A 9,965-nucleotide genomic window follows, 5' to 3' on the forward strand; every position below is an offset into this window, starting at 1 on the left:
TCATTTTATGCTTATCTTGTTCTGTCCATTTCAAATTGATCCCTTGTTTGACAAGATATTATGGGTATATATTAGTGCATATGTGTGGGGACCTAAAGTCTCACCAAGGTCTTTTCAAGGGCCGTTTTGAGATAGTCCCAAAAATCCGGCGTCGGTCGACTTTCGGTTGACTGAAGGGTGCCCTAAGATCATTCGGTCCCTATGGTCAATCTACGGTCATTTTTGAGCTTACAAAACCTACATGCATGTCATGCATATATTATTACAGACCGATATAAATTATTACAGACCCAAATAATATAAATTACAATAAGAAATAATCTTCAGAGTCTTCAGGCTTTACTTTGTTTGTCATCAATTGATTTGCTAATATAAACTTGCACACAAACTTGAAAGCTATCAAATACTAGAGTATTTGTTATTATCAAAATCGAGTGTGACCTATAAGATCAACAATATAATTTATTTATTTTAAAAACTTTTAAACATTTTATAACATATTTAAAAAAAAAAAAAATTGTCTGTGAGCGCACACACACCAGTCACCACACACAGAGGAAAATGGGGGTCGTGACTTGGCGGGGGAGGAGGGTTGTCGGCGGGGGCTAAGAGGTCTAGGAGCTCTGATTCTTCGCCAGATTTAGTGGCGGGATGGCATGGGTTATGACTTATGGATTTGGGTAGATCGCCGGATGGTGTGGCCGTGTGGGTATGGGGAACTCTGGTTGTCTACCGACCAAATCCCTTCTTAGCCCCTACTCCACAGATCTGCTTATCTAATCTCTACAATAAATATAGAACAAAGCAACAAACATAGATCTGCTTAAATTTTCCCTCTTCTACTGCCGCTGCAAGCCTACGTCTACGTGCGGCGGCCGATGACTACGTATGCGTGTGGCGTGCTTGCATACTGGGGAATCCTCAGGGAGTGACGGACTAAAGGAGTGAGGGAGGCTAGAAGAAATTGGAAGTCTGGAAGATGGAGTGTCGTGACTCCATGGCCATCTCCCTCATGGAGTGCCGTGACTCATGAGAAATTGGAAGTTTGGGAGATGGCTATAGCCGGATGAAATTTCTTCTGCAGAACAGTAGAAGAGCCGTGACTCCTAACCTGCGCCACGTGCTGCAATCTGGTAGAATAAATTAGGGTAGGTTTCAAATGTTCATTAGTTTATGTAAGTCAGATAAATGGGTCACTTAATGGGTGGCATGACTCGAATCCGCCTAACCCATTTAATAATGAACGGATCATGGATTGACCTGTTTATAAATGGATTGACTTCCATAAATTTGAACCCGTTTTAAACAGATGGATCACGAATGACCCGCCAATTTTGGATCCGTTATACCACCCCTAATTCAAACTCTCCATTCAAATGTTTATTCAATTTCATTCTTATTTCATTCTACATACCAAACATGACGTAAGTACCTTGAGTCCTTAACTAAACCAAAGTCATTTAATTAAGTCCTAACAACATAAAATAATAGTCCCTAAGAGAGGATTTTTTTTCCCGACTTATCTTTATTTTATAATAATATATTAAATAATTCCCTGTTCGGGAAAATTATTCCCGAAATGACGCTCACGTAATCTTGCTACTTGGTCCAGCGAGATTTAAACAAATCTTGTTAGACCAAGAGCGAGATTTGCCACGCATCCGGACAAATCTCACTGGATCAAGTAACGAGATTTGCAACACGTCAGGATCAGGATTAGTTTTTTTTCCAGGCCAATCTCGCTGGACCATCCAGCAAGATTTGCATGGCACATTCGTTCCAGACAATCTCTTGACAGGAACCATTCTGGGCCCATAGAATTACAAACAATTTATGTTTTATACAATTTTATGAAAATGAATTATGATTTTAGTTTTATAATGTAAATTGCCATATATGATTTTAGAGCCTTGTGAATATGATGTTATGTTATAAGCACGATATCGTAGCTATATGTTGGTAGATAGTGCAACCATATGTCTTAGAGAGGGTGTTGGTATTAGATAGTCGATTGGAGACCTGGGTTGTACTCCCCAATGCAAAATTCCAGGGTCCCATCCGATGAAGAATTCCGGGGTCCCATCCGATGCAGAATTCTGGGTCACCCTTCTCGATGTAGATTCCTGGGTAAAAGGGTGGGCACAATTTTACTTTGTACCTATTTTGACTTAACTATAGTCGGCCGACTATATGCTAGGTCCAGCCTATGGGCCGCACAACCCATCATAGGGGGAAGCATGTCGTATTAGTATGTGAACACGTGACAACACTAATTTTTGTAGTCCAAGTTGTATATTTTAGGCATATATGGGCATAGTTACTATAAAATGGGCTATATTGAGCCAACAATATTTTATTATGAAATTATGGGTTTGCCGACAGATATATTGCAGTACAATTTTTAGAATGCTAGTTAAATGTATTTAAATGTTAACAGTAATATGTGTACACGACAACTCATGCTAGCTACACACTAATAATAATATAATCTGTCTTAATAAAAGGTGTCTCACCCTATTATACAAATCATGTTTCAGGTCCTTCAAGGGATCGAGTCTAGTGTACTGCCGGGCTGGTGTTAGACAGTTGATAAATATTGTCAGAGTTGGTGAGACATAGACAATAGTTGTTATTTTGGGGATTGTAATCACAAGATATGGAATTAGTTATGTATGTACGTGGGAAATAGCTAGAACTCCGGTAAGTGTTGGATGTATTAGTATGTAATTTCCGTTGTGTATGTATATAATAATCAGTATGGAACATCTATTTCCCCTTATTTGGGCGGGTTGTATATGTATGGTGTGACAACCTGCCTAATTTACCATACATTTTTTTTTCCATAATTCATTTAACATAATAAATCTGACATCCTGTTCAACTGAATAACATAAACAACTTGGACCCATGGGTACTAGGGATATAGCCAAAACACCACTCTGATACCTATGCAGTAGGAAACAATCACATATATATCATCCAGCCAACCGCAATACCAGAGTTCTACTAAACTTGTTATAAATACAAATATACACAAAAGGTAGGGTCTCAGCCCAAAAATAAACCTGACCCTAATTCAACAACTCACCCTTCTAACAAGGTAGCCCCACCGGTCCCTACTATCGCAAAGCTCTATCCTTTCCTCTACCTGGATTTCCTGAAATGTTAATATGGCTGGGGTGAGACACCTCTTAGTAAGGGAAATAAACTAATATCAGTGTGTTGTGCTATGAGCATTTTTGTGTTATACATATAAATAGTATAAATAGCATATCTGATAAAATGTGTCTGCAGTAGAACTGAGTAAAAACATAATTTGTCATATCGTAATAAAGCATACTAGATTGCTATACATGAAAATCATCTTATATAACTGTACAATACTGAAATATACCTAGGATGGATAGCTAGCTGTTGTCATGTCTTACCCCTACATGACTAGGTTGTGTAGCCCAAAGGCGGAACCTAACAATGGTTGACCAACCATGCTAGATCAAACATAAGTCTGTAAGTACGATGGACCCACCCTTACTTGGTCCCAGGACTTCTAGGAGGACTACTCCACTTTACACTGATGCCACATCGACTGCCATTTCCCACACTACTGGTCGTGTGGTAGCACTATCATAAATCTGAACATATAGCTACGGTACCGTACTCCTAAAACTATACTAAACTATGCCATCCGGGTTCTAATAACATTATGTAAAGACTCGAAAAATTAAAATGATTGAAATAAAAAAAATATAAAATATATAAAATAACAAATAAATAAATAAAACGAATGGCGTGACAAAAAAAAAGAAAAAAATTAAAAAAATTAAATTAAATTAAGATAAATTAAATAATTAGTTGTTAAATTAAACATTCTTGCATTGGATTTAAAAAAAAACTAATTAAAATAAGATATATATATATATATATATAAGTATAAGTTAATGTTTAATAAATATATATATATAAAAGGTAAACTTCCTGAAGCTTTTGCTTCAGGAAGAAGATTTGTAGAAGAGAAGGCACACAACCCCCCTGAGAGTTTCCTGTGCCACGACCATCTCCATCTCTGTCTCTCTCTCCCTCTCAATTTCTCGATGGGTTTGCGACGGATTGGGAAACGGAAGGTGTTGCTGGATTCCTGGTTCCGTTGCCGACATTTCTACTGGAACAGATTTATCGTGGGAGTGCCGTAGGCACCATTCTTTGGGTAAGACAATTTTTCTTAATTTCTTAATTTTCCTTTAAATCTGCCGTTAAATCGACGATGAGGCACCATCGCGTGGTCCTAACCGCGAATGTCGTCATTTTGATGTAGGTAAACGTCCAATTGGGGTTTTTAGGCCCCACTCTAAAGCGAGAGTGAGATTTGGAAAATTTGGTAATTTGGCTATATTTAAGGATATATTTATTTATTTAGAATTTATGGGTTTAGGAAATATTAAAATAATATTTTATTCAAGATTAATTACATGGAACTATAATTTTTAATTTCAGGGTCTGGGTGAGCGCCGCAGGTATCTTTTTGGGGTCCCTGTTGGCGTAGTTCAAGAAATCAGGTAAGGAAAAAAATATATCTTAAACCAGAATTTTTATGAATTTAATGGAAAAATAAATTGTGTTATATGTACGTATATATGCTTCAGTATGGGTAAAATGTTAGTCATTTAAATTATATTTTTTTCGAGTTTAGGGCTATTTATTAGATATGTATATGCAAAAATGAACTAATGAAAGTGAAAAAATATTTTCAGGATAATTATAAGAAATGAAAGGAATTTTTAGTATATGAACATTAAATGTTGATTGGCTTATTTTATAGGCAGTGTTTGAATTTTATTGTTAAACTGTGTGTCATGAGATTTTGAGCAAATATATTTTATAGGCATCTGCGCCAACATGAACCTCGGCATCTACGCCAACATAACATAACATGCAACTCGGCATCTGCTGTAATGCCCCGAACCCTTAAACCCGGGTCTGGCGCGTTATACCTGATCATATCCTGATAAATCATATTTCATAACATAAGCAGCGGAAAACATAATCATAATCTCCATATAATAATATACCAGAGTTTACTAATTCTAACTATAATCCATAATAAATCATTCAACACCTGCATTTCCATAAATTTACATAACTCCCAAAACAAATCAGTATTTTCACAATCATTTCTTACTCAATAGTTTTAAAACATAAAGACATAAAACGTAAATTTTGTACATCCCAAAATTAACATAGAAATATACCATTTTCTTTTTCTATTTCCCAATAATGCTATAAAAACCTCGAGTTCTCAAAGCTCGATCTCGAGGAAATCCTGAAAAAAAAAATGAATTCATATTCGAGTGAGACACATCTCAGTAAGGGAAGAAACAATATATTAAAGTAGTGTGTGGCCAACATGAGTTTATAATCAACATAATATTTAACTTTTGAAAATCGTTAACATGATTTTTGAAATCATTCCCTGAACCTAATCAAACACATGCAAATGTTTAACCCACGAGATTACCTGAGGATAGGGGTGATTACCCGCCCATACAAGTAGCACCCGTCTGCTATGATATTTAGGCAACCCAAAGGTCGTAACTAAAGCATACTAGGGCACTCACCTTACTCAGTAAGCCCTCAAGTATTAAATTGATTTCGTACTCACGCATTCAACAATAGTTTACCAGCAAAGGCCCTAAGGATAGGGAATTCTACCTGCCCATACAAGTAGGTTCCCTCTGCCATAGTGTGTTATGCAGCTACTGCCACATCTGAAGCTACTAGTGCACTCGCCTTACTCAGCAAGCCCTCAGGCGAAGAGTATGCCTCGCCCAATTGTAACATGTTCTACGTACATACATACTTCTAATATCATAATACATCATTCTTTTCTGTAATTATACATTCATACACATTCATTCCTGTTCATAACTTAACTTTGCATTTCGTTTCACTTTAAGTGATTCTTTCCCATTTGTATCATTCACATTTCACATTTCATTTCATTGTATTGTCATTTCATTTCATAACATTTTCATTTCATTCCTTTGTACTACAATCGCTCTTTAACCGTCATTTGTTAGTCCACATAGAAATGCGCTATAATCTACTAACACAGCTCCTTTTAGCTGTCATCAGTTAGTCCACATAGAAATGTACTAGAATCTGCTAACCCGGCTTCCAGCTGTCGTGCCTTTACATGATTGCATTTAACATACACATGCAACATTGTCCATATCATATTTTATTATTATTGCTTTACTTACTTAGCCTGCATCTTATACATTTAACATATATTTGCACATAGTTTCATGTCACACAATTTAACAGTAAAATTCATACATATTCCTGTAAAATAGGCCAACCCACATTAAGCATTTAATTACTGAGAATATAATTTCCATTTCTTACATAATTATCCAGAAAATTCTTTTCACTTTTATTTGTTCACTTTCACATATACATAACTATATCGACAATCCTAGGCTCAGAATACATAAATTTCATGGCTGGCATTTTAAACCCACATAAAAACATATATACATAAATAACACATATTCATTTTTAATTCATAAAAAACTTGATTTAATATATAAATTTCTCCCTTACCTGGTTTTTTGAACTACGCCAACAGGACTCTGAAAAATACCTGCGGCGCTCACCCAGACCCTGAAATTAAATTCCTAGTTCCAATAAATTATTCCTGAATAAAATATTATTTAAATATTTCCTAGGGCCATAATTCCTAAATAAATAATAATACCCTTAAATTTAGCCAAATTGCCCAAATCCCACTCTCGCTTTGGAGTAGGGCCTAAAAAATCCCAATTGGAAAATTACCTACTCCAAAATGACGATGACGACGACTAGAACCCCCTGGTGGTGTCCGATCGTCGATTTAACCGAATATCAAAAGCGAAATTAAGAAAATGGGGAAAAATTACCTTTCCCAAGAAGCAGTGCCTAAGCCATTCCCATGAAAAATCTCTCCGGTAGAAATATCGGCTACGGAACCAAGATTCCAACGGCACCTTCCATTTCCCGATCCACCGCAAACTCGTCGAGAAATTGAGAGAAAGAGAGAGACGGAGATGGAGTGGTTGGAGCTCGCAGAATGTTGCAGAAGGGGGGGGGGGGCGTGCCTGTCTTCTTCAGACTTCTTCTTCTTTCTTCTTTCTTCTTTCTTCTTTTTCTTTCTTTTACTTTACTTTATATATATATATATATATATATATATATATATATATATATATATTATTTTAACTTATACTTATCATATATATATATATATATATATATATATTATAATAACTTACTTATATATATCATTCTAATTAGTTTTTGTTTTAAATCCAATAAAAAATTATTTAATTTAATAACTAATTATTTAATTATTTTATTTATCTTAATTTAATTTAATTTCTTTAATTATTATTATTATTATTTATCTGTTATTTTATTTATTTTTTTTCAAATTAATTTAATCCTTTTAAATTTTCGGGTCTTTACATTTGCATCGGCATACATAACATGAAACTCTGGCATCTGTGCTGGCATACATAACATGAAACTCGGCATCTGCGTCGACATACATAACATGATATACTAAAGATAATTTTTCTATAATGTTTAATATGTAAAATCATGATTCCTGTACTGTTTTATAATTGCCATGAAAACTATCATATCATGCTTGATCTGGGAAAAACATTCGATTTTGATATACACATTATACGGAAGTTAAACTCATGCCACACAGAAATAGGGTAATCTCCTGACTGTAAATTCTGTTCCAAAAACCATATTTTCTAATTAAACACGTTTAAATCATATTCCTGTACATATTAGTATTTCTCAAACAAATATATATAATATACATACTTTCCTAAAATTTAATGCTGTAAATTGATAAATAATTTCATCAAAAATTTCTAACTTAGTTTATCCCCTTACCTGGTTTACTGGGAAACCCACATAACACTCAATCCTATATCTGCAGTGTTCCCAACACAACACCCTGAAATCAACATTTTCCTTAACAAAATTTCAGTATTTGCTTTCATAACATATTCTCCTCAGAATAGAAACTCCAAATACCCAATAATACTGAAATTAACTAACTTACCCAAATTTGGGATGGTTCCTAAGTTAGCCTGACCTACAAATCATTCCAACAGATGTGAAGAAAATCTTCCCATGAGTGACGTGGCAACTTTAGATCGTCAATCAGGCAAAGAATGGGGCCAGAATTGAGGAGAGAAGGTGAGGAGGGCGAAAATCTAGAGAGAAAAAGAGCCGCATGCAAATTTCCTACGCTGAAATCCGATTTTGGCATACTTATACACTGGCTTTCGTCGATGAGACACGTCACTTCGTCGATGAGGTCAAGAAGGGGATTCGTCAACGAATTTCAGGCCCTGAAATAGCCCTATCGATAATTTCTTGTCAACAAGACACATGTCCACGTCGACGATTCCCACAAGTTTGTGTGTCGACGTGACCCTGCAGAACCCTTAAGAAAATTTCTTTTCCTCCCTCTTTTATTATTTAATTGTTATAATTCTTCGGGTCTCTACATATGGTATCAAAGAGACATGTATCTTATGTTTTGGTAGCACTTCGGGCCCACGTAGAGGGTCGGGGCATTACAAGGTGGGGTTTATTTGCATATAATTCAATAACTATCATAAAAAGAATAATACTTAACATAATATTCTATTAACTCACAAGTTATTTTTCAATGTCAAATTCAGATGGCCCATTTAGTCACCAACATGTTTGGTGACCGTTTGAAAATCAAGTATAAATTGCTTTGAATAGCCGGTTGATCTTCTACAAAGCTCAATTGGCCACTTGCTGCAATTTTCCCTTTTCTTTATTTGTGATTTTAAGCTTCCATAACCTAACCCCTTTAAAAAAAAAAAAAAAAACCTTTAGTAGGGTCCATACAGAGGATTTAATCTTATGAAAAATTTAGTATTTTGTGTCTCTCCAAAACGAGTTTACATTCATGTAACCTTAAAAATAGAGGGAAGAAGAAAGAAAAGAAGCTTTTAATTGTTTTTTTTTTTTTTTGTTGGAGAAAAAAAAGTTTAAGTGTTTTTTTTTCATTGGTATGCTTGGATTTATAAAGTAGACTTCTTACATTTCCTTTCAAGAGGAATGAAGTAATCCATAGTTCCCAAAAGTATTTTTAAAATTCATTTTAAAATATTTTTAGGTTTATTTGAGAAAAAACTCTTGAACTTTGAATGTTTTGATTTTTTTTTTAGAGAAAAACCCAACTTTAAATATCTAATTTTACCTTTTAGGAAAAAATACTTTTTAATCTACCCAATATGTGACGCTCGATTTTTGTACCAATTTTTTTTATATAAACAATAATAAATATTCACACCTCATCAACAATATTCACAAATCGGTCACGTCAACAACCCAGTTACCACCCATATGACCCGACCAGCATTAGGCGCCGGGTAAATAGTCATTTCATTTATACAACCTAATAGCGGAAGACATTATATACACAATAACTAGAATACAATACCCGAAGTATCAACAAACGTATATATACCTTACCATCTCATACCCAAAAACAACACAACCCTAGGAAAATTACACCTCCTTAGTCCAAGAACTCACCCTATGTATCAGGGTCTCAGCTCCCTACTGTCTCAGAGCTCTTTCACTTGGCCTATCTTTATTCCTTGAAAATTTTAGATAATTTGGGTGAGACACATCTCGGTAAGACAGAATAAATTATTTACAATGTGTGGCAATATGAGATTCATTATATCATAACATTTATGCATGTCCGTGCTAGTATTTTCTGAGAAAATATACCTTTTTCACATTTATTATCATATAGATATACAAGATAAGCTTTCAAAAGCTTTTACTCTTATTTCCAAAATCATTCAATATAGCCCAAATTTACCAGTGAAGTTCTTGAGAATAGGGAAGCTTACCTGCCC

This window comes from Malania oleifera, chromosome 8, assembly GCF_029873635.1.
Source record: "Malania oleifera isolate guangnan ecotype guangnan chromosome 8, ASM2987363v1, whole genome shotgun sequence".
Taxonomy (NCBI): Eukaryota; Viridiplantae; Streptophyta; class Magnoliopsida; order Santalales; family Ximeniaceae; genus Malania; species Malania oleifera.